Source organism: Ursus arctos, unplaced genomic scaffold (genome assembly GCF_023065955.2).
Source record: "Ursus arctos isolate Adak ecotype North America unplaced genomic scaffold, UrsArc2.0 scaffold_20, whole genome shotgun sequence".
NCBI lineage: Eukaryota > Metazoa > Chordata > Mammalia > Carnivora > Ursidae > Ursus > Ursus arctos.
The window spans coordinates 14,536,854-14,563,614 of NW_026622875.1; the positions used below are offsets into that span (position 1 = coordinate 14,536,854).

Genomic DNA, 26,761 nt, shown 5'->3' on the forward strand with positions numbered 1-26,761 from the left:
AAGGGCCTTTATAATGAATAATTTCATTAAATGCCACCAAATCAAGTAACACCAATTTTGATGATGATTACTGTTGATAAGGCTCCGTATTTGGTGACTACCATACAAACTCAAACTGTGACTCTGACACACACACACTGAAAGAGAAATACCTCTGAATAATTTTTGAACTATCTTCTTACAAAGCCATTAAGATCAAAGAAGAAATAAAGTTGAAAACATGTCAAATATAGCTCTATTTCAAAGACACAGAAAGTAGATTAGTGGTTGCTGGGGGGCTGCAGGTAGGAGTCAAGAGAGGGGTGGTAGGCAGCTAGGAATGAGGAATGACTGTCCATGGGTATGGGGGTTTTTTGGGGAGTGATAAAAATTCAGATTGTGGCGATGGTTGCACAACTCTATAAATATATTAAAAATCACTGTGCTGGCATTGCCTCAGTGGCTCAGTCGGTTAAGCGTCTGCCTTCGGCTCAGGTCATGATCCCAGGGTGCTGGGATGAAGCCCCGAGTCGGGCTCCCGGCTCAACAGGGAGCCTACTTCTCCCTCTGCCTGCCACTCCCCCTACTTGTGCTTGCTTTCTGACATATAAAATTTTTTAAAAATCACTGTGCTGTTCGCTTTAAATGGGTAAATCTTATGGTGTGTGAATTAAGTCTATAAAGCTTTTTTTTAAAGTATAGATTTGTTGATATTAGTTTCTTAGGTAAAATATATAATATATCTCTGTGCAGAAAAGAATTAACATGGCAGGCCTGAGGCTGCTATCCTTAGAAACACCTGCTTGCCAGACTGGCCCTTCCCAGGCATCTGGGAACTTAGATTTCAGGAGGGTTCCCATCATTCCTGATAAGAATGGCTCATTGTGTCTGAACTTGCAAAGTGGTTATGTTGAAAACACATTTTCTTTCTGGGAATCTGAACTTTTGAACACGCTAGGCAGATGGTGCCTACAGAACAGTCCCCAATAGAAACCCCAGGCACTGAGCTTCCCTGGTAGACATTTCACATGTGTTGTCATAACTGAGTGCTGAGGAATTAAGCATATACTGTACGACTCCATTGAGAGAGGACTCTTAAAAGCTTACATCCGGTCTTCTCTGGACTTTATCCTATGTGCGTTTTGCCTTTGCTAATTTTGCTTTGTATCCTTTCATTCTAATAAATCATAGTTATGAGTACAACAAGATGCTGAGTCCTGCAAGTCATTCTAGTACATCACTGAAACTGCAGGTAGTCTTAGAAATCCCCAGCACAACCACACTAGATAATTTCTGGCCAGAAATCATACCATAAAAAAATATGCAAATCCTTATAAAATAAGGTATAGTTACTACTAAACCTTGTTAGAAAGAATAAATATGCGGTATGTTGACTACTGATCTGTTTGAGAAACTTAATCTGGGTAAGAACTATGACTTTCTCTGTAAAATTCTGGAATTCTCAGCCAACTTTGAGGGGAAGGAGAAGGAGAAAGAGTTTAGAGGAAAAATAACTCTAAAGGTATAATAATCACAACAACTATTACTGATCACTAAGTGCCAAGCATTTCTCTAAGCATGTTATCAAGTTAAACTCATCTAAACCTCATAACTCCCTTTTCATAGATGGGGAGAACTTAGGTATTGGTAAGTAACTTACTCAAGGTCAAACAATGGATAATGGCACAGCCAGGGTTCAAACCCAGGCAGCTTCCAAAATCCACACTCTAAAGGCCAAAGGACAATAACATCAATAACCAAGGTTGAGGGGCGCCTGGGTGGCACAGCGTCTGCCTTCGGCTCAGGGCGTGATCCTGGCGTTCTGGGATCGAGCCCCACATCAGGCTCCTCCGCTGGGGGCCTGCTTCCTCCTCTCCCACTCCCCCTGCTTGTATTCCCTCTCTTGCTGGCTGTCTCTCTGTGTCAAATAAATAAATAAAATCTTAAAAAAAAAATTACCAAGGTTGATGTTCAAAAGGTAATGACCCTATGCTTAAACAGATACTCAAGGGCTTCAAACCAATGCTCATGGCACAACAACCACTAGATTGTTTCCTTCTTTTACTCTGGATATGAGGGGGAGGAGAGGGCTGAGAGAGAGGGACTGCATACGTGTGTATTTAACAATATGCAGTTAGTTTGGTTATACTTATTTTTGCTTTTATTGCCTTTTTAAAAATAACACATTCTGGAATTTTTATAGTCTCTATTTACAAGACTAGTTCTTGTTCATTGTAGAAAATGTACAAAAAATTTAAATCACTCATAATCACCAAATTAAGGAATAACTAGTGTCTGTTTTTTGATGCATAACCTTCCATTCTTTATATGTACATTCAAATATCTATTTAGCAAAACTGGGGATATACGATATGTGCATGTTGTTTTGTTAAATGTATTCTTTTCACTTCATATATTGTGAATATTTTCCTAATTCATTAACTATACTTGAAAAAATTAAAAATTTCAAACCCTATACCATAACATCTCCTGGAGAACCACTGCAGATAGCAAGTCCAGGAGGCACTCTGGGGCTTCCACACCTTCTAAACATTTTTTTTTTTTAATGTATTTAATACATTGGGTTTCCACACATGACTTTGTTTATACAAAATGAAAACTACTGGTTTAAAACATAGTGTATAATGACCACACGTCATTCCATATAAATGTGCTATAACAGATAGAATGGAATCTCTATTGCTGGAATTTTTTTTTACTATTATAAACTCTTCAATAAATACTCTTGTAGTTAAACCTTATAGGCACACCCTTAGCTTTTTGAAGGTCATAGAAGTGAGTAGTAGTAGTATAACTGTGACAAGAAATAGGAGATCTAGTATTTGACAGACCTAGGTTTATGTTGCAGTACTGACACATACTAACTGTGATTTTGAGACAAAATGATTAAGTTACTTCATCATAAAATCAGATTATTTAGGATTTAAAAAGACAACTCTGGAATAAATACAAATATGCATAGAAGGAATTAACAGCGGTGGAATACAGGAGGAAGAAAATTTGGGTGGTGCTGCCAAAAGACAAAAGAGGAAATACTGAAGGAGAACTACAGTTAGTGGAGGTGAGTACAATATGGGAATTTTTTTTCACTTAATGTTTGTGAAATATTCTGGTGGACATGTAAACAGATAGTGATAAATAGAAGTCAGGAGCTCTACCCAAAGCATAGAGAGATTTAGGAATCATCAACAAATAGGTGATAACTAAAGTGATCTTAATGTAAAAGTGAAAATTAAAAAGAGAAGAGAGCTAAAGAAAACTGAAGAATATCTAAATTTAAGGGTCTGGAGAAAGGGAAAATAAAAAGAGAAAGATTGATTTCACAGAAGTCAAGAAAGGAAAGAATTTTGAAATCAATGTGGGGGGAAGACAAGCAGTTAGTCAACAGAAGTAAATGATTAAGAAGTAGCAAAAAGTCTAAAATCTTCAGAGTCTGCCCAACCTAAACAATTTTATTCCCCAGTAGTCCAACAGGTATACTTGCTCTGATCAACTCATGACTTGCAAGAATGCACCCTGCTGTCACCAGCTCTATACCTTTGTGTTGCCCAGAAATTTAAAATACACTCCTCTATCTTCAAAGGAAAACTCAGGAGAAAACTAAGAATCCTATGGTATCATACACAAAATTTTATGTGTAACTATACACAATTTCTGTTAGAAAAGAAAAGAAAAGAAAAGAAAAGAAAAGAAAAATCCATGGTTATTAACACACATTCTCAAAAAAAACAAAAAAACACACAAAAATCATACAAATCTCCAAGTAGTGTTCCAGAGAGAAAGGTTAATAAGCTTAAATCCTTCAATGCTTTCTTGTAGCACTTAAACTACTGGGTTAAGATATAGACTGTCAAACTGTATTATTAGATAACATTACTTATTACAAAAAGGACTTCCTAACTTATAGGAAAGCATGACAAGGGGAAAAACTGTAATTATAAAAACTTGTCACCAAAACAAAAACATTCCCTGAAACATTCTTGAAATCAAGTGCGACATTTAAGAAATGTGGAAGCTACTCATGGACTATTACAAAAAGTGGCTGCTTTCCTATAGACTTTCCTACGCTGCTTTGATATACCCCCACATATGCTTATCACAATCCAGTATACTCTTCGTTGAATAGTAAAGCTGCACCTGGATGAACGTAAGGCTTCTCAGTGAAGATATATATTGATATGCTATGTTCCTAGTCTGTATTCTTCTACAAAGCTAGTGAAACCTGGTGTCAGGTTATGCCCATTTATTGAGAGTGTTAATGTCAATCAGAACCCCTCACTGCTCATGCAGAGTGGGTTTTATACCTTTCTTCTCCATTACAATTCTCACTAGCCTCTTTTCTTTGAATTAACTCAACTACTGCAGCCTCTATAACAAAATTCAATAAAGTATTGTTTGTTGTGACTTTTATCACCCCCCAAATAGAACACATTCTACTGAAGACATTTCTTTAGAACCACGTATAGAAAGAACACACAGAAAAGCCTTCTAATAAAATTGAAGTCACCACCTTGGCCCTTCTGGCCAACCAAGCAGTCTAAGTTTTAGCAAGCACCTTTAGCCTGTATGATTAACTAAACATTTCATGGTATATCTATAGATCATGCATTGTTTCCTAGAAAGTCTGGGAACCAAACACTCTTCTACAATCTGTACCCCCCCTCCAGGGTACCAATACACAGGCACCAATACACAACCTCCAGGCACCAAGGTGTCTGTAGCTGCACGCAATCAAGAAGTGTTACAGACCACTGTGCTCCCCTTTTACTGATTAATTGCCCTAAAGTTCCTTTAAAAATCTTTGGGCCAGGCAGAAACCTCAGAGTTGGTTTTTGGACAAGAGTCAGCCCTTTGCCCAGATGGTGGGCATCCTAAATAAAGCTCATATTCCTTTCCTTTACCCTACCACCCCCCCAAGTCTGTTTGTTTTTAATTTATTTGAGAGAGAGCCCAGAGACAGTATGAATGGTGGGGAGGGGCAGAGGGAAAGAAAGAAGCAGACTCCCCACTGAGCAGGGAGCCAGGAGAGGGGCTCCAATCCCAGGACCCTGGGATCACAACCCAAGCTGAAGGCAGACTTTTAACTGACAGAGCCACCCAGGTGCCCCTTTTTCCAAGTTTTTATTTAAATTCCAGCTAGTGGGGTGCCTGGGTGGCTCAGCTGTTTAAGTGTCTGACTCTGGATTTCGGCTCAAATCATGATCTCAGGGTCGTAAGATCAAGCCCCACGTCAGGGGTTTGCTCAGTGTGGAGTCAGCTTATTCCTATCCCATTCCCCCATCCATCCCCCCCAACAGCCCCCCCCCCCCCGCTTTCAGGAGCTAACTTGTGCCCTCTCTCAAACAAATAAATAAATGTTTCAAAAAATTTAAATTCTATCTTGTTAACATACAGTGTAATGTAAGTTTCAGGTATAGAATTAGTGATTCATCACTTACATACAACACCCAGTGCTCATCACAATCATATTTCTTTCCAGTCAAAACTTGTCTCTTGAGGGTGCCTGGGTGGCTCAGTCATTAAGCATCTGCCTTCAGCTCAGGGCGTGATCCCAGAGTCCTGGGATCGAGGCCCACAGCGGGCTCCTCCGCTGGGAGCCTGCTTCTTTCTCTCCCACTCCCCCTGCTTGTGTTCCCTCTCTCGCTGGCTGTCTCTATGTCAAATAAATAAATAAAATCTCTAAAAAAACAAAAACAAAAACAAAAAACAAAAACAAAAAAACTTGTCTCTTGAGTATTGGCTTTTCAAGCAACAAGCAGCTGAACTTGGGTTTTTTTGGTAAAAAAAACTCTTGCTAGTTACAAATACCTATCTCTTTTCCTCCATCCCGCCCTCTCTCTCCCTTTCCCTATCTTTCCCTCTCTTACTCTTTCCTTCTCTCCCTCTCTCTTGATAATTACCAAAAATAGAACATGACTCTATATTCATTCTAAGTATTCCTATGATCAGAATAAGGCTGCATTTCTTCAAAGGAAGTATATAGTAGATAATACGCTAGAAATCCTTGAGAACTACCAAGCAAATTTCTTAGAGGTAGAGCCATCACCACGATCTCTGATCATATCTAATTGTGCCTACTACTTGACAGAACTTGGTCATGGTGTTGTTGAATTTGGTTTGCTAGGATTGAGGATTTTTCCATCAATATTCATAAGAAATACTAGTCTGTAGTTTTCTTGTAGTATCTTAGTCTGGCTTTGGTATCAGAATAATTCTGGTCTTACACAATGAGCTAAGAAGTATTCCCTCCTCTTCAACTTTTTAGAAGAGTTTAAGAAGGATTGGTATAATTGTTTTTAAAAATACTTGGTAGACTTCACCAGTGAAGCCATCTGGTCCTGAGCTTTTCTTGCTTGGGAGGTTTTAAATATTGATTTGATCTCCTTACTAGTCATAAAATCTATTCAGATTTTCTATTTCTTTATAACTCAGTCTTGGTAGGTTGTGTGTTCCATTTCAACTAGGTTATCCAATTTTTTGCTTTACAATTGTTCACAGTATTCTTTCATAATCCTTTTCATTTCTGTAAAATTGGTAATAATGTTTCCTCTTTCATGTCTGATTTTAGTTGAGCCTTCTTTTATTCCTTAAATCTGGCTAAATAAAGGTTTATTAATTTTGTTGATCTTTTCAAAGAACAAACCCTTGATTGTTACTTTTCTCTCAGCCTTGTTTTTCAGAACTTGAGCACCCTGGCTGGCACTTGTTGTTGTTGTTATTGTTATTATTATTATTATCATCATCATCATCTGTATTATTATTATTATCATCATCTGTATGGCCGAACAGAGCAAAGACACCAGTTACTCATCTAATGCTGGTCTGGGATTTCCATAATTTAAAATTTAAAAATTTAAAACTTCCCCAAGCATCACAGTAAATCCTAACCTCATATTTAAATCTGTGACAATACCATACAATTCATCTACACAAAATTACATCCTAAACCTTCATTTTACAAATGAGAATGCATTTAATAAGTGTTTAAGACCAACAACTTTTAGGAAATTCCCTTCCAAACAACTTTTTATTCTGAAGATAACTCACATCCTAACATCAACTGGTTCAATGCCAAATAACACTCATGAAACAGCTAATCACCTCCATAGGAAAGCCTCTGAATAAGCTCATACCCTATTGTTTCTCAAGCTATTTTCCCGAGTATGACAAGCATTCCAAAAATGGACTAAAATATTCCACTGCTAAAATAATGGTAATCTTTCCCTAATTTGCCAAACAATTTAATGGATGGTAATTTCAATTTGCTTTTCTCCATAAATGAATTTTATATTACAAAATGCATCAAAAGAATATATCCATATATTCATATGCTATAGCAAGTGCTAACAGAAAAAAATAAGTGAACAGCTAATTAACTACTTTAGTGTAAAATTTATAATAGCCAAATCACATTCCATAAAAAAGACAAATGTGCTAATGGTCATGTACATATGTGTATATATGGTACTATAATGTTTCCTCCAAAATAGTATAATCACTTGTTGTATGAATTGAGAACATCAATAACTTCAGTGTTCCCTAAAAAGCATCATGACTTCCAAGAGTTTTAACAACTGGGAACTACTAATATAAATTAAATTCCCATAAAGCATGGCTTTTAAAGAAATGGTTGAGAGGCAAAAAAAGTGTTACAAAAGTGTTACAAAAGACAAAACAACAAGGCCTAATTAACTTTTTAAGCAAAAATAAGATGCCTAATAGTTCTTTGCAAGGAAACTGTAGGTTGCCCATCTAATTTCTCTAATGTGAAGCCATCAAAACTAAAAGCAAGCCTAATCTAAGATTTTTAACCATTACTATCAACCAAAGCAAAATTTTTTCAGGTTCTGTGACAATGCTTTACAATTTGATTCCAACAAATGAAACAAAATGAACAAATTTATAACTTCAAAAGCTTAGTGAATAGCAAAACATCAATTCTTTCCAGCCTCAGGGCCTCATGCAAGCTATTCCCAATGTTCAGTACATAGTCACATTGACGTTTTTCCACCATAGAAACAATACTTTACTATTTCCCTCAAAATACCAACTATAACAGAATCAAGAATATTTCCATATTCTTGGAAATTCTGTTGAGTGACAGAATTCATGTCCTGTTCGTCCATAACATATACCCTCTTCGTCTCATGCAGAAATAAATGAGTTCTTTTTTATATTAAACATTATTGAGCATTAGGCATTAAAAATAGAATTAATCAATTGTGGTATGTACGTATAATGCAATTCTCTACACCAATGAAAATGAACAACAGCTATATAATACAGATGACTTTCACAACAATAACCCTAAGCCAAAGAAGCCACAAGGAATGCAAACATAATTCCACTCATATGAAGTTCTTTGAAAGACAAAGCAGATGACATTATGCAGAGATTCACATTTAAAAAGTAAAAACAAAGAAAAATGAGGAAGTTATCATAAAAATAAGACTGGGTACTTCAAGGGTAAGACAGGGGAGTGTGATCAGGGAAAGGGTGCTTCTAGTATGCCACCAATATTCCGTATCTCAACCTGGGCCGTGGTGAGATGGGAATCTGCATGATCATTATTCCTTAAAACCATACAGAAATGTTTAATGCACTGTTGTTTCTGTAATTCTAACCATTTTTTGAAAGAAAAAAAAACCCGAGAACAAAGCAGCCTGCCATTTAAAACAAGATTTTTTTGTTTTGTTTTTCTGGCTACGTGGAAATGTTATAAAAGCTGGCAAGCAGTAGCTTACCAAGATCACACTCACACTAAGCGTGTCAACAAATATGCAACTGTTAAAATCCAGACTCGTATTCAACCCCAGTTACATCTTCTCCTTCAGTGCACAGGAGATGATATCTGGTAATGTATATTACTCCTATTATTAACATGTACTCCAGCTGCTTCTTATCACCAAGGATGTTTGGAAAATACGCTTTAGTCCAGTACAGCACTTATCACCTGGGGGCCTGTGATACAAATTTTAAACAATGTCCCCTAGTGAATCCTTAGAATAAGCCAAATTTGGAGAACACTGTTCTCAGCCAGACACTGGCAATTGGCACAGCAAGTCATTATTCATAAACTTCAAGTCAAAGAGGTATAGAGTAGAGGGAGTGAATTAGAGTTTAAAAAAAAAAAAAAAAAGAAAGAAAGAAATAGGAATGCTAACAAAAATACGCTTCAGAATTCTCTCAAATACGACTGTTGTCACCAGTGCCCATAGGTTGCCAAGCCAGCCATAAGCCACCCAGCAAACAAGAAAAAGACAAAAGCAATGAAATCGCTTTCATGGATATGAGAGTCTTAAGCACCATGTAAGGAAACATGACAGGAAACTGTTTCCTAGGTTATCAAAATATCATGCTCGGTATACTTCAAAATATCAATCTCCTGAACCAGAATATTTTTTTAGGATGCTTCACACAAAAGTCACCACCATCGCTATAGATACATCAGTAGAGAACTTAATTTTAAGCCAGGTACTCTGCCGAGTATCTGACAGGACTGTTTTCCCATCAAATCCTCAGATAACCTTCTCAAGTAAAATGAAAAACAAAAACAATGTAGAGGAAAATATTAATTTGTGCTGTCATTCCAGTTTCCCTACTTTAGGGGACTCGATTTCTATATGTACTAGAGACGGGCTGAATAAATGAACCAATTTCCGTACCCATTATCTCAGCCCCTAGCCCTCCCTATTTATGCAGAATTTCTGAACAAAAAGCTGAGCATGCCCAATGACCCATACAGTTTGGATGGTAAGCATGAAATCTGGCCTACTATGTTAATTGTGCAGGAGCATGGGATACCAGATCAAGTTATGCCATTCCTTCTGATAACTGTTTCTTTATAATATCACCCCAGGGGCGCCTGGGTGGCCCAGTCAGTTGAGTGTCGGACCCTTGATCTCGGCTCAGGTCTTGATGTCAGGGCCATGAATTCAAGCCCCACTTTGGGCTCCAAGCTGGATGTGGAACCAACTTAAAGTAAAAATAAATAAAATATCACCCAGAGCTCTATTCCTCTATTAACAATCTGTTAATACATATAAACTCTGAGTGGTGGAACTCTATATTTTCTTTATATTTAGCTGCATGTTTTTAAAATTAAAAAATTAAAACTTTTCTAAAAGTCTATTTCATTTATATAATGTATACCAAACAAAAGCCTAAAATACAGAAATCTTAAACAAAATCCATTCCACTTGTTCAAGTTTTCTAAGTGCACATTACTTTCATACCAAAAAAAAAGTTAATGAGCAAGCAATAAGGTCTTATCATTCATAAGTCTATTCACAATTTAAAAATGAAATGCCTTCTGAAGTGAAATGAACAATCAAAAAATGTGAAAAAAGGGCATATCTTAAGTTGAAAGTTAAGAAATCCTTTGTCATTTTCTCTCTGTAAAGCATTCAAAACGTCCATCCCATACTATAGTCCTTTTAGATATTATTGCCATAAAGGTCAAAAGTAGCAGCCATTTGGGCTCCGAGGAATGTACATCAGTTGACAATAAATCACTATGAACCACAGGCAATAGCTTAACTGTGATGCCATGGATTACTAGCTCCCCACTTCCATTGCCAAGGAGCTCAGCACTGTGCTCAAAACCAAAAACATGACCAAACCAATACCAAAACTTCAAGTTTTTAGGTCTACCTCCTGGAACCACTCCAGGGATCAATTTTATAACAGCTGTGTTCAATTACAAGACAGAAACTAAAGTAAATTAAACAGAGAATGTTTGACAGAAGTAATTAGTAAACGATGATGGAATAACTATAAAGATGTAACAAGGGATGGCAAGGAGCAGGAGAGAAGGATTCTACATATTAAATACATACAGTTTATAGTATGTCAATTATAAGTCAATAAAGAAGTTTTTAATTTTTTAAAAGAAACGTGATTATTAAACTATGATGGGAAATATTTTTTCCCTTTCCCCCCTCTTCTTTTTTTTTTTCCCTTTTTTTCCCCCTTGGTCCCCTCCCCAAGGCTGGGGTTTCTCATTGGAGAAGGTATGGTTGCAGCACACTAGAGAGAATTTCACCAGGCTATCAAAATGAGAGTTGGTCCAATGTTGCCAGGCAAGCAGGAAAGAATGCTTTGGAGTGCAGGCAAGCTGAGGCTGGTGGACAGGTGTGCAGAGGTACTCAGGATACTACTGTAGGCACAAGGCCTGGAATGCACAGTATCCATGTCAAGAAAACTGCAGGAAACAATTCCCGAGGTAAAGATAAGCCAAGACTGGTGGGCCCATGTGCAGAGGTAGTCAAGGTACTGAAGGCAGGAGGCCCGAGGTGCAAGATACCCACTTCAGAAGGCTGTGGCAAAAGTCACCAGGTCTGAACTGAGGCTGTGAGATCACTAAGGGCTTCTGTATTGGGGGGGACATGGCTGAGGCAATCACCAGATGTCCTCAACCATATGGACTGCTGATGGACCATGCAACAAGAGCAAGAAAAGGAAAACACAGGTCACAGGAACAAGGAAGAAAAAACCCTTCTCTAGTAAGTTCCCTCTAGCACTCTGTCCCCTTCAGGACCTGATAAAGCTTAACATCTTGCTCTTTGTAAAAGAGAACTGCTTAGAGTCCAGTGCTTTATGTGGAACAGGTATTGATGGGGAAGTCCAGAGCAGAAAGAAATAAATTGGTAACTGACATGGTTATCTTTGACAGTATTTAAATAAGGCAGTGTTTCACTTAACAACAGGAGAAAAAGGAAAATAAATATATGGCCATTAGCACGTTATTAAGGCACAGAATCTGAAAGAGCACCAACAGCCTCTCTGAAGTATCATTTATTTTTAAAAGCCACACAAATTTCATATTTTATTCTAGGCTATTATCCATGTATACTTTAAAACAAAAATGTTTTCAATTACACAACAATTGATTGTTATGTTTATCAGCTTCTAGAGGCAGCCCACATTCCCTGACTGGTAGGCCCCTTTCTCCACCTCCAAAGCCAGCAATGGCAGATGACACCTTTCGCACCACATAATTCTAAACTCCTCTTCTGCTGCTTCCTTCTTCTAAACCCCCTACCTGGATAATCCAGGATAATCTTCTACCCCAAAGTCCTTAACCATATTTGCAAAGTTCCTTTTATTACATAAGATAATATATTCACAGGTTTCAGGTATTAGGATGTGGACATCTTTGGGGTCACTCTTCTGTCTACCACAGTAATTATTCCATTTCTCATCTTGATCTCAGCTCAGGTCTTAACCTTGGGTCGTGGGTTCAAGCTCTACTTTGGGCTCCATGCTGGGCATGGAGCATACTTTAAAAAAAAAAAAAAAAGATAAAGAAAAAAAGAAAGGAAAAGAAAATATTGACTACCCGTAATGTTAACATTCACACATAACATTAGTGTTTGTCCTCATGTGTTGCAGTTAGTTCTCACAGTTGATTCTAATACATCCTTGATCTCCAAACCTCACTTTCAGCTCTTCTTCCTTACTGCCACCCAGTTAACCCATAATGACCCCCAGCTCACCCAACATACAAGGCACAAAGGCAACATCCTTATGAAATACTCCATAACCAGTTGCCAGAATTTCTTAAAATCTAATTCCTTATTCTTTTTTTTTTTTAAGATTTATTTATTTATTTATTTATTCGACAGAGATAGAGACAGCCAGCAAGAGAGGGAACACAAGCAGGGAGAGTGGGAGAGGAAGAAGCAGGCTCATAGCGGAGGAGCCTGATGTGGGGCTCGATCCCGTATCCACAGGATCACGCCCTGAGCCGAAGGCAGACGCCCAACCGCTGTGCCACCCAGGTGTCCCTAATTCCTTATTCTATACCATTAACTTTATTCACAATGGTTCTGCTTCTCTGATCCGACCATGAGTGACAGTGTTTTTTTCCATGCATATTTTGCATCATTTGTTATCATGTTATATCATGGCTTATATGCTTTTTAGCTGAAAGTTGTATCAAACACTTCTCCTTTGTAATAAAACTTCTCACAACACGTTAATTCTTGAGCCATTATATAGCTCAATCATGACTTTGTCTAACCATTCCCCAACTGTTAATATTAAGATGAATCCAACTAGTACCATTACAAATAATTCTATGATTAAAATAAATATCTTTACACATTTCTGATTTTCTTAGGATAAATTCCTAGATGTGGAATCACTACACCAAAGAAACATTTAAGACTTAATACATATTGCCTAACTGCCTTCTAGAAATAATGTTCCATTTACACTTCTAAATAAGTGTGTGTTTCATTGCACTAATTATCCTTTTCTCATCTTAGTTGATGTTAGGTAAAGTTATAAGATACAAATAGCTAATGTTTACTGAATGCTTATTACATTTTTGGCTAAGTACTTAATATGCATTATTAATTTCTTTTTTAAGATTTTATTTATTTGACAGAGACAGAGAGAGAGAGAGAGAGGGAACACAAGCAAGGGGAGTGTGAGAGGGAGAAGCAGGCTTCCCGCAGAGCAGGGAGCCCGATGCGGGGCTCGATCCTAGGATCCTGGGATCATAACCTGAGCCGAAGGCAGACACTTAACGGCTGAGCCACCCAGGCGCCCTGCATTATTGTTTTTAATCCTCACAATACTACCAATCGATAGAGGTCGATTCTACTATCTTTCCATAAAGAAACTGAGACTTGGATCAGTAAACATAAAGTGCTTTAACAATGCCTAATATATAGAAAGCACTTTATAAGTATTTGCTCTTATTTTTAAGTAACTTGCCCAACGCCTCTTATACAGTAGAGCTAATATTCAAATACAGGTCTGTGTCATGAAATCCCAGCCTTTCCAGAGGATCTGATTATTGTATAAGTTTGTATTGCTTTAATTACTTCTGAGGTTGAAACCACTCATATGTGCATTCATAATAAAATTTTAAGGCTAAATATTTGAAAACTTTCAAGAAAAACTGAGAAAGGTAAACTGATGTATATTAATGATAATTTATATACTCATATCAGCTTCCATTCCAATCTTTTTATTACTCATGGATCTCTAAACCAGATTCAGTGATAAGTATGGTTTATCCCTAAGGCTTTCTCTGTAACATCAGAATTAAGTCCCCTCCAAAAGCTTAAAGACAATAAAATGTTCTGTCTTCTATTATAATGGCCAAGTATGTGTAACAAGATACCAGGAATTCACTAGTATAATTAGAAAATCATTCACCACGATGCTGGAAGGACACCCCAAACTATTCATATTTAGGATATTCTCACATCAGAAAAATAAAAATTCTTTAATGTTCCATTTTCCAATTTCTTATCTGTATGATCCAGTTCACATAGGTAAAAAAGAAAGTAAATGACTATTAAAAGCAACGAACGTTACACAAAAAAATCAGTTGTGTTTCTACACAGCAGCAATGAACGATCCAAAAATGAAATTAAGAAACCATTCCATTTAGAAAGGTACCCAAAAGAATAAAATGCCCAGGAGTAAATTTAATCAAGGAGGTGAAAGACCTGTACACTGAAAACTGTAACACATTGCTGAACAAAATCAACAACTTAAATAAATGGAAAAATATACTATGTATTAGGAAGATTGAATATTGTTAAGATGGCAATACTGCTGAAAGCAATCCACAGATTCAATACATTCCCTGACAAAATTCCAATAGCCTTTTATGCAGAAATGGAAGTCAATCCTCAAATTCATATGGTATTGCAAGAAGTTCCAAATAGTCAAAACAATTTTGGTAAAAAGAGAACAAAGCTAAACGACTCACACTTCCTGATTTAAAAAATCTTTACTGTAAAGCTACAATAACCAAAACAGTGTGGAATGGACCTAAGGATAGACATATAGACCAAAAGAATAGAATTAAGATCCAGAAATAAACCCATACATCTATGCTCACTTGATTTTTGACAAAGGTGCCATGACCACTCAATGGGAAAATAACAGTCCCTTCAAGTGGTATTGAACAACTGGAAATTCACATACAAACAATAAAGTTGTACCCCAAGCTCAAAATATATATAAGAATTAACTCAAAATGGTTCAAAGACCTAAATATAGGAGCTAAAATGATAGAACTCTTATAAGCAAGTTTTCATGACCTCAGGTTCGGCAATGGAATCTTAGGACATCAAAAGCAAGAGCAACAAAAATAAATTGGGCTTCATCAAAATTAAAAACTTTTATGCATCAAAGGACATTATCAAGAAGTAAAAAGACAACTCATGGAATAGGAGAAAATACTTTTAAATCATAAATCTTTTAAGGATCTAGTATCTGGAATACATAGGAGCATTTACAACTCGATAATACAAAGACAACCCAATTAAAAAATGGACAAAGAACTTGAATAGACATTTCTCCGAAGAAGATATATCCAAAGGGCCAACAACCACATGAAAAGATGCTCAATCTCATCAGTCATTAGGGAAATGCAAATCAAAACCATAGTGAGATACCACTTCATACCCGCAAGGATGGCAATAACATTAATTTTTAAAAGGAAAAGAACAAATGTTGGTGGCAAGGAAAAAAACTGGAACTCTCATACGTTGGCAGTGGGTTTATAGAATAGTTCAGCCACTATTGGAAAACAGTTTGGTGAGTCCTCATAAAGCTAAACGTAGGATTACCATATGACCCAACAATTCTACTCCTGGTATATACCCAAAAGAAATTAAAACGGGTACTCAAAACAAATCGTTATATATGAATGTTCACAGCAACAATATTCACAATAGCCAAAGGGTAGAGAGAACTCAAATGTCCATCAACAGATGAACGGATAAAGTATAGTGTATACATATAATAACAATTACTTATCTGTAAAAAGGAAAGAAGTACTGACAATTATGACAAGGTTGCTGCAACATCAGGGCAGAACCTTGAAAACAGTATGCCAGACACAAAGGTCACACATGGTATGATTTCATCTCTATGAGATTTCTATAATGAACAGGAGTTATCCAGTAAATTCAGAGAAATGGAAAGCATACTGGTGGCTGCCAGGGGTTTAGGGCAGTTTTGGAACTAGACAGAAGTGGTAGTTGCACAACACTGTGAATGCATGAACTGCCACTCAATTGTTCACTTTAAAATGGTTAATTTCAGGTTATATGAATTTCACCTCAAAAAATTTTGAGCCAATAATGTTTACAATAAATGTTAGACAAATGTGTAAATTACAAGTACAGTTCTTTTTTGAAAGTCGAACATGTAAATTACAAGCACGGTAACTAGATCAATAAAGTGTTCTTCAACATTTTATGAGGTGTTTCATTTTTTTTTAAATTTTATTTATTTGTCAGGGAGAGAGAGAGAGCACACAAGCAGGGGGAGAGAAGGAGGCTCCCTGCTGAGCAAGGAGCCTGATGTGAGACTCAATATCAGGACCCTGGGATCATGACCTGAACCAAAGGCAGATGCTTAACCCAAAGAGCCACCAAGATGTCCCTATGAGGTGTTTTATATCTAAGCAAAGTAAAAATTCAATTCCTACTCTCTCTCATGACTTGATTTAGAAATATTCATACATCACAAGGTGTTATTTCTCCCTGGAAATCCATTCCCTCTTTAAAGTTTAACAGGATATCTCGGTCATTAGAAACTGAGCCTGAACTACAGTCACATTCAATCAAACTTCAACAAATTTCTAGTCTTTAAGAATCAAATTCTTATAACTGACCAAAAGTTCTCTTACTTCAATAAGCAGAATATCCCAAAATTTCAGTTGCTTTTTCAATTTATATTAATGTGGCTATGAACATTTAAATGTTCTAATACCCAAATACTTCATAGTTACTGATACCCTAAGACCACAAAATTAACACTGGTCCTCAGACTTTATTGAAGACTAAAAAGAGTTAAAAGACTGATTTCCTCAAGTAGGACTAGATCATTGAAATAACGTATCTTCCTTGTGTATCATTCTCTTAAGAGGAATGTGAAGGTAGATATGCAAACACCTGATCAGGTTACTTCCTGCATAAAATTTGTTAACAGATTAAGCAACCTGTAGGATAAAGTTCAAAACTAAACTGTAGCTTAGCAGAGAAAGTTCTTCATAAACTGCCTCTACGACTCCAGCTTTGTCCCTTGCCATTCGTTACTCCTCAGTCTTTCTTCTCTAACCATACAAACTTTTCTTCTCACAGACCCTCATTATGTAAGTGCCTTCTTTCTCTATGCCTCCACAATTTAACAAAACTAATTGTTCATCACTCCCATTATCCTTAAACTCCTTGAAGTTAAGGATATACCTTTTCTGATTTATATACTTAGCACCTGGCACAAAATCAAAGGCTGTTATAAAAATCAAGTATGAAAGTATGAATAACTATTAAGACCCATTATTAGAGTCTAAAATACTATGGCTTGTTTTTCCTATACAATGGCAAAAAGGGAAACTATGTATTAGGCTATACTTTGCTTTATTTTTTAAAATTATAAGGCAGTCATAGGAGTAAGTAACATTAATAGACAACATTAATTTTGTAGACCTTTTTTTTAAATATCTAGTTCATTAAGTATAAATTCAGTCTGATTACTATACAATGGAAGCGCAGGATCAGCTCTATTTTATCTTCATTAGTAAAATGAAACATTACTGCAATAAATATTTTCTAAGTCTTAAAAGCACATTTTTCTTTAACTAGAAAATTCCAACATCATTTTATAAATGAGGAAATGAACTGAGAGGTACAGTTATGTAAAGTCACCCAACTAATTAGTGGACAAGTTTGGTACACCCAGATTCCCTTAATGTTGATGCTTACAGCTTCAATATAATCTTATTTCCATTTCAACCTCATAGGCAAGCCAGGCAATGCAATTCACAGCACCCCTCTCTTTTTCCCAATCATCAATCTACTTAGTACTTGGGTCTTTAATACTTGCTACATTTAACTGATTCTTTTAAGATCTGGCCCCTGCCTTAACACAATTCTGTCTCCCTATCAAACATTTAACAAATACCTACATTTGCTGCGTATTAAATATATCCAAGCCATTCCACTGGGAAGAGGGGGAAATGGGGAGACACACATGAATAAGAGTAACATAGTCCCTTCCTTCAAAGTGCTCCACAATATTAGTTACAACATGGTATAGTACTCTTATCTATTTAAAATTATGATTTGGGGGCACCTGAGTAGCTCAGGTGGTTAAGTGTCCCACTCTTGATTTCGGCTCAGGTCATGATCTTGGGGTCATGGCGTTGGGCCCTGCACTCAGCACAGAGGGAGCTTGTCCCTCTTCCTCTACTCCTATCCCCTAGCATGCTCTACAATAAATAAAATCCTTTAAAAAGAATTATGATTTTAAAAATACATAGTATAAGATCTAATTACTTTCCATTATTAAAATAGACCTTATTTGTCCCACTAGAAGATAAGGTCCATGAGGACAAAGATTTGTGTCTCTGGTTCACTGATGTACTCTGAGTGCCTAAACAGGGCCTCTCATAAAAGGTTATTTCAACATTTGTTGAGTGCATAAATAAGTATTAGGATCCAAGTAGTAGGATGATAGCAGTTTCCAATAATGTTGTGCAAGATGTGTAAAACTTTCCTTACCCTAGTGTGTGTGCCTAACATCCAATTTTTTATTTCATTGGCCATTTACTCAGACCTTGCATTAAAGAGAACTAAAATTAGTTCAGAGATGGATAAACTATACTGTTTAACATCATGCCCTATCCAACTGCACCAAACCCTAGTAAATCTGCCAAGAAAAGAAACCTACAAGTCCTTCTATCACTTATACTTTTTCAAGTATAGAGGGTCTCCAGATGTGTTCCTTCTTTCTGGTAATAGGTCAGAATTGGTATTATCATCATTTTACAGAATGGGGAACTGAAGCCAGAGAATGGCTGGCAGAGGGATTCAGTCACAGAATTTCTATTCTTCCTACCACATCATGCAGCCTTCTCCTCTGATCCTTTGAGATTCTTCTCCCACAATCCTGGCTGTAAATACAATCTCTCTGGGTTCCCTCTTCCTTGCTGCCCCCATAACAAGCACACAGGCTCTCTGATTTTAAAGGTTTTGCTATCAATTCAGGATAACAAAGAGGACAAAAATAACAAATCTGGAGCTATTACAACAATTCAACGTTCAACATCTGTGTACAAATGCCTATGCCTGGCACTATATAAAAATAACAGTATCTTCCAAGTTCCTACCATGAAAATCCGGAGCCTCCAATTTACTGCTTCTCTTTTCAAATAATAAATGTGAGCACTGCTAGGTTTCCAAAGTTTTTCCTCTCTACTATCATCCCTCCCATCCTCCCAGGACACAAAATATGTTACAGGAAAAAATAGTGGGTACGTCTCTATCAAGTGAGAAATCTGCATTTCTGAGGACTTCAGGAGTTGTATCTCTCCTATGAAACTGACCCACGGGAGAGTGATTGCATTAGACCACCTCCTCACAACGGGCTTTTCCCTCTTTATGGAGTACACACAACTCCCAGCTCCCACTGTACATTTCCAAATATCTGAACAGCTCAGCATTGACACTAAAATCCCTATCATAAATTCTCGTCCTAAATTCCCTCCCACCAGAACCTGTTCTTCATCATAATCTCCTTATTTTCATAAATAACATCACTATCCTCCCTCAAAGTTTGTCTTAGACCCATACTCAGATCAGTTCCCAATGCTGATGTCAACATTTTCCAAATCTATACCCTTCCTTGCAATTCCACCATCATCACTTCTTGCCTCAACTGTACTGTAATTAAACTCCACGATATTCTTACCTCCAGGCTTAAACTCCTTCACTGCACTTCTATTCCAGATTCATATCCATAAAGAGGGCTTCTTCTCAACTTAGAATCATATACAAAATTCTTATCATGGCATCTCCGTACTCTGTATCAATCTATCTTCAGCCTGTTCCTTAAACATACAATCTTGGCAAATGTTCTCTGCTTTCCTACTTCTACTCTCTGCTTGGGTAGCATCCTTATGAGGAACTATTTTTTTCTTCCATCCTCCTCCAACTGCTAATAACCTTTCAAATGATCACATCCTCAACATAAAAGGAAAAAGGCTGAGGCATGTATCATTTATTGAACACATTCTGTCTAGTCCTTTACAAATTATCTTAATCCCCACAAAAGCATAATGGCTTAATACTGTATTTCTAAGGAAGGAATTGAGGAAACAGAGGGCTAACAGAGCTTAGCTAAGATCATCTAAACAAGTAAGAATCCAAAATAACCCCATAGCATTCTGTATTTTTTAATTTTATTTTTTTTTGTTATGTTCTTGTTTTTATTTATTTTGGTTTTTTTTTTTATTTTGCTTAAGAGAATCTTAAGCAGGCTCCACGCCCAGTGTGCAGCCCAAAATGGAGCTCGATTTCACAGCCCTGAGATCATGACCTGAGCTAAAATCAAGAGTCAGATGCTTAACTAACTGAGCCAACTCAGGTGCCCCAGCATTCTGGTTTGTTTTTTTTTTTAAATAAAACATGGCACAAGATGGACAAGCTTTATAGTCAGGATGCCTAGGTTCAAATTCCAGTTACTCCACTAAAAATCTGCATGAACTCTCATGGATTTGTAAGGTCTTCGTTTCTACTTCTAGAGAAAGGGGATAACTGTATTACTTACCACAACAGTAACAGAATTATAGGACATAATGTAAAGTGCTTAGAATTATATTTGGCCCATAGTGTAAAAAAAAAAAAAATCAGTGTTAGCTATTACTACTGCTGTTTTTATTTATATGTTATAATATGTAAACTGACAATACCAATTATATGTTCTCATTGTTTCCAAATCAACTTTTGGGTAAAAGCTTTGTAAAGCTTAATATACTTTCGATACATACTCAATAAATATTTGCAGACTACAGGAATTTTTAAACAATTATTAAACCATGCTTTATTAAAAGAAATTCACTTGTCTGTTAGTTCTGTTTCCTCTTTTGAGAAAACTAACAATGCTTACTAACTTTCTTCCCTTTTTCAGGTCATATGAAACTACCATATGCAATGCCATATGGTAGTAATATGTCAAATAGTACAAAATACTCTTTTGACTCAAACTCATTTGTCTTCTGATAAACATTATTAACTCCCAGGTCTTAAAATGTCCAAAACGACACTTTTTATTTAAACACTAACCATTCTTAGGTCACAGCAACATGAAGTAAGTATACCATATCTGACCAAGCCACTTCATTTTATACATCTTTATGGCAAGAATTATAAAACATAAAATGCTTTAACGCAGAGATATAAACTTATCATACCCTTAGTCCTGCCTTAACTTTGTTAAAATTAGTGCCTGAAAAACTTCTGATAAATATGTCAAAAGAAGGGTGTTGAATGCTAGTAACAGTTTAGGCCCCTCCCAAAATGCTTGAGAGAAATAAGCTTTAAACAGGATAGATGAGAACTTACCTCAAACCCTTCAGTATTAAACCTCACAAACCAAGATTGTGTCCACATCATTTACTATTACGCATGGAGACAGCATGCTGGTAAAAATATGTTAATAAAACAGATGTCATTTCTGACACAGAAATAACCAGGCTTCTACCCAATCATTTCAAAAACAAAACAACAAAAAACCCCAAAACTTTGAGGCTTAACTATGTAAAAAACATTTTATTTCAAATCATTCCTACAGTTCTCCCCTTACTCACAGGTAATGCACAGAACTAGTAAGTGGCAGAGCTGAAGGCCGAACCCAACGAAATCTGGGAGTCACTGTTTTGCCATAATCCACAATATGGTATACATTTACATCTTCCTCTTCATACACACATATTTTTTAAAAACTGAAGCAAAACCTTCATAAAATAATATTTAGTCTTACTCCATAGGATGTCCTCTGATATTTTTTTCTTTCTAACGTTAATGTCAATGCACTAAATTGATTCCAAAATCCATTAATAAATCTTATGGGCTCCAAACTACAGCACTGCACTACACTTTTTACCTTCTGTTTAAAATTCCTTTTAACTACTACAAGTCCAGTTTTGTTAACTACTACAAGTCCAGTTTTGAGGAGAACTAATCTCCTCAACCCATTAAAAACGGTCCTTAAGTAGATAAAACCCTTGCAAGCCCATCCTTAAATCTTGAATTGATCTGTTTCTCCACTACAACCCTTTGGAGGCACACCCATCTTACTTATTTATATTGTATCAAAAACTGCAGATGTTCTCCTTGGAGAACAACAGATCATTGTTGAAAGGAATGCGTTCGTTTTCACTGTTCCTGCTGCATCACGGAGGAACATTTAACATTCAGGCAAGTTTGGGGCAACAAAAACGACCTGAGCAGCTGCCCACGGTGCTGAAACAGAAGATGGAACAATAATTTTGGAAATTTACTACTGCCAGATTACGACAAAATAGAGGAATTCACCAAAAACTAGCAGAAAATACTCAGTGGCAGCCACTAAAGTTGCCTGAGTGCTTCTGGGATCGCTTGGCTTCTGTGTCTGCCCACTCCCTCACTGGGACTGAGTTCTCTTATCAGTGCGGGTCAACTCCGTAAGTGTCCTGGCAGAGCTGCCGGCTTTAAGAGGACATGGACATGAAATCTGTCCCTACTAGAGTCACGTCCCACCTTCAACCTAAGCATCCAGTGGGGGATGGAAGGAGATTACAAAGAAAGGAGGTGACTGCCCTCCTTTTTTCAAAGGTTACACAGTCCCTGCAACTTAAGTCAAGTGATTTCATTCAGAGACTTCACTGCAGGTACTTGACCAAGAGACGCCTTCCGAACGAGCATCTTTCCAGGGTCCTGCCACCGCAGGATGGGAATGTGAGAAGCAAAACAGATAATACAACTTTAGATACGTACAAACTCAAAGGGTGGGGGTGGGGTGGAGGAGAGCGGGAATCGGCCCTCTGAGGACAGAGGGGTTTTTGCTTTTTGTAATCTTTTGCAAAAAGCCTTACTTCCTCCGCACCCAGCCTGGGGAGGAGCAGCAAAGACCTCAGCAGAGGGGCCGCCACAGAGGGCCGGCGAGGGGGTGTGTTCTCCCGGCCAGGCCGCGAGGGGGACAATCCCCTGCCCGGCAACGGCGAGGCCAGGTAGGCTCTTACCTGGAAGCCCGACCCCGCAACACAAATAGGCTCGCCCACCGCGTCGCTGCGGGAGAAGTTCCTATCCTGACTTCATGACTGAATATCCGCACCGACCCCCACAGCCGGAATCCGAGCGCGGACGACAACACCAAGGCTAGACGGAAGTCCCGCCCCACACGGCTCATTGGCCGGCACCCGAAGACAAAGAAAAGTCATTGGGCCACAGAGCTGTTTGCTAAGGCCCCTTCCCACTCCCACACAGCGCCTCTCTGCCTGCTCCAGCTGGCAGGGAAAAAAGCCCAGTTCGTGGAGTCGCGTTCTTGGCCGCGTGATCTGTCTTCCCGCGAAGGGAAGAGGAGGGTAGGGCGGGCTTCTGCAGCGCAGCTGAAGAATCCGCTTTTTGTCGGTGAGGGGGCAGGCTGCCTGAGGGGACTGGCTATGGAAACCTACCCCCCACCTTTTGCTTCCAGGAGTGGAGGCCGTGGCGTCTGGAGGGGACCGTACCGAGCGCCCAGGGCCGGCCGGCTTGGTCCGCTCTGGCTTTGGGACGAAGCCGCCCGAGACCCAGCTGGCCGGCTGCCCCTGGGCGGGGTTGGCTCTGGCACCGACAAGTCTCTTCCCTGCACCACACTCACCCGACCCGCTGAAGGGGCGAGGACGAAACCTCATCCCCTCTGGACGATTTCCAGGCGGAGGTCCGGAGAGATGGGACCGAGACCCACCAACGCCTTAGATAGTGCCCGGGTCGCGTTGTTAGAGATGCCAGCAGCAGCCCGAAGGCCGAAAGCGAGTACCCGGACGCCCGGCTCGGAGCTGTGCTGACGTCAGCGTTCTGGGCCTGACACGCTCCATCCCCGGGACTCAGCAAAAGTCAACCGTGTGATTAAGCCCTAGGTCAGCCTTTTTAAAACCCCAGCCTCCTTTTGGAGAGCCAAAAAATCCCGCCCCCTACTGCCCTTCTGATTAACCTTCTGCGTACCGGATATTCCGATCTTAAACCAAACTACTTTGAAACTTAAATTGCCTGGATTAGAACAACGGCACTGATTAGCCAGTTGCCAACTAGCCACTTTAAAGAGGCAAGGTGGCTTAGTGTGAAGATTGCAAAAAGTCCTGAATTAGAATGCCAGGAAACCTAGATTCCGTCCTGCTTCTGCTTCAAAATAAGGTGCCTTTAAAAGTCCATTACAGGTTTCACTTTGTTCGACCTTATCTTTTAAACAACGGAGGTACTAGAGGGGGTTATCACTTAAAAACACCTGTAGAACAACTCTGATGTAACTTGTAACACTAATTGCTCTGGGGATACCTGAGTGGCTGGGACACAGGAATGGGAGGAAAACTTAACATATTGTGTATGCTTTTGTGCCCTTTGAATTTTGAGTATTGTGAATATTACGTACTCAAAACTTAAACACGAAAAAATTAAAAATTACAGTAAAATAAAATTCAATAAAAGCCATCAGAAGGACTTTGCTCTCTTATGTATCTTATGACTACACATACTATATATTCTTAGATTTTCATCAGTTGTGAAGACGTTCAATACTTAATACACAGACCTACCTTTAAGAAAGTCATAAATAAAAATCAGAATTAAGAGGGAAGGGGAGGGAGGAGCAAACAAAATCAGATTTGGAAATATTACATAAAGGCTGGTGTAATTAATGTAAACATAGTTACAATATCTTTATAAGCATTTCATTAAATTATCTCAAATTGGTTTTATGTTAAATCAGATTTTTTGAATGCCATCAAAAAAGCAATAATTAGGTGCATATTCTACATGTTTAAAAAAGAGGGGGACAGCTTTGTTTATTCCTTAAATAAAAGTACCTTGAGCACAGAACATTTTTTTAAGATTTATTTATTTTAGAGATAGAGTGAGCACATGCAAGCACGAGTTGGGGGGAGAGGCAGAGGGAGAGAGACTCCTCAAGCAGACTCCCCATTGAGCTCGGAGCCCCACTCAGGGCTCCATCCCAGAACCCTGAGATCAAATATGAGCTGAAATCAAGAGTCGGAGTCTCAAGGGACTGAGCTACCCAGGTATCCCTAGTACAGAACATTTTAATCTCACTTTATTCTTCTATTCAGATCACAATAGGTATAGTTCTCTCAGTTATGAACAAGGTAATGTGCTATTTGTACTGCATTTCTACAAAAAAATTGTGCTACACCCTGCAGAAGCAGTTATTCTCCCCACTGTGATGAATGAAGACAAACCGGAAGAAAATAGACTGGGAAAATACACCAATTATTTTTTTTTAAGTATGTTAGACAGTAAGATTGATAGATATCTTAATAGTGGTTTTCAAGAACATGAACGGTTAACATGGCACATGATACTAATAGTCGCTAATTATCTCCTTATAAAAACAAATAAAAGAAAATAAACTTTTAGGACTTTGTGTCCGACAGGTTTTACTTTACGTCCTCCTGAAAGTATAAACAGCATGTGAAACTGTAGCATTTCCTACCTCCAAAATACAGACAGAATACCAAATAACTAACTACCTAAAATGGCTTAGAAGTCGTTCTCCCTAAATAGTGACAAGAAAGCAGTGTTTTAAGTGTTGAGATTAACTAGAGATGTTAAAATGACTCTAAACATTATTATATTTAGAATCAGAAAAAAATGGTAATTTTAGAATCTTTTCATTTTGAAAAGAAAAGAAAATTATTACTGTGATAACAGAAGGAATAGAATCCATAAAAAATCCATAGGAATTCATATATGTAGGAGTAGGCACATTTGAAAAAGTACCAAGAAGAACTAAAAACTTGTAGGGAGTTTTGGTCCAAAGATTAGAAAAGACTCCCAATTCTTTACCAAGCTCCAAACTAATGAATAAGTTCATCTTGTAAGATAGTAAGTGAAAAGCTCAGAACACAAAAGGACAAGTATCAGTCAGAAAGGTTTTTCTTTTTTTTTTTTTAAAGATTTTATTTATTTATTCAACAGAGATAGAGACAGCCAGCGAGAGAGGAAACACAAGCAGGGGGAGCGGGAGAGGAAGAAGCAGGCTCATGGCGGAAGAGCCTGACATGGGGCTTGATCCGACAACGCCGGGATCACGCCCTGAGCCGAAGGCAGACGCTTAACCGCTGTGCCACCCAGGCGCCCCAGTCAGAAAGGTTTTTCAACAAAGTTTGTTTGTTTTCAAGGGAATCAAAAAAGATCAGACCAAAAAAAAAAAAATCTGTTTCAGGTTAAATGCCTTGAAAATGATCTGCTCATTGTTTCCCTTGGGATGAGTTGCCTCCCTTTCTTTATCTAAGATGAATGGCAGGGACACTTGTGTGGCTCAGTTAGTTAAGCACCTGCTTTTGGATCGGGTTATGATCCCAGGGTCCTGCGTTGGGTCCTGCATTGGGGTGCTTGCTCAGCGGGAAGCCTGCTTCTCCCTCTGCCTGTTGCTCCCCCTGCTTGTGAGCTTGTGCTCTCTCTCTGACAAATAAATAAAATCTTTAAAAAAAAAATAAGATGAATGACATACAACTTGAATTTTTCCTTTCTTATTTGGGACACTGAGAAGCAATCTTCCTCTATTTGCTAACAAAGTTATTACAAAATAAGCAAACAAAAATTTATGTGACAAAATGGAGGGGGTGTGCAGAGGGACAAATAGACTCCCTACTGAGCTGGGAGCTCAACATGGGGCTCAATCCCAGGACCCTGGGATCAGAACCTGAGCTGAAAGCAGACACTTAGCCAACTGAGCCACTCAGGCATCCCAA

At 38.1% G+C, this 26,761-nt stretch overlaps 1 protein-coding gene across 3 annotated transcripts in view; it reads right to left on the reverse strand.

Annotated features, from left to right (window-relative positions):
* The window catches only part of RNF13 (ring finger protein 13), a 162,556-nt gene extending 138,657 nt beyond the window's left edge, over positions 1–23,899 (reverse strand). Inside the window, exons 1-2 of one of the 3 annotated variants that reach the window (XM_057315942.1) lie at positions 23,039–23,175; positions 21,381–21,457 (exon numbers count right to left, since the gene is read on the reverse strand). The gene's annotated coding sequence lies outside the window, so the exon portion shown is untranslated. Of the gene's footprint in view, positions 1–21,380; positions 21,458–23,038; positions 23,199–23,655 lie in introns of those variants that run through there. The other 2 variants (XM_026497269.4, XM_026497268.4) reach the window with 2 other exon arrangements.
* Between the last annotated feature and the right edge of the window lie 2,862 nt (positions 23,900–26,761).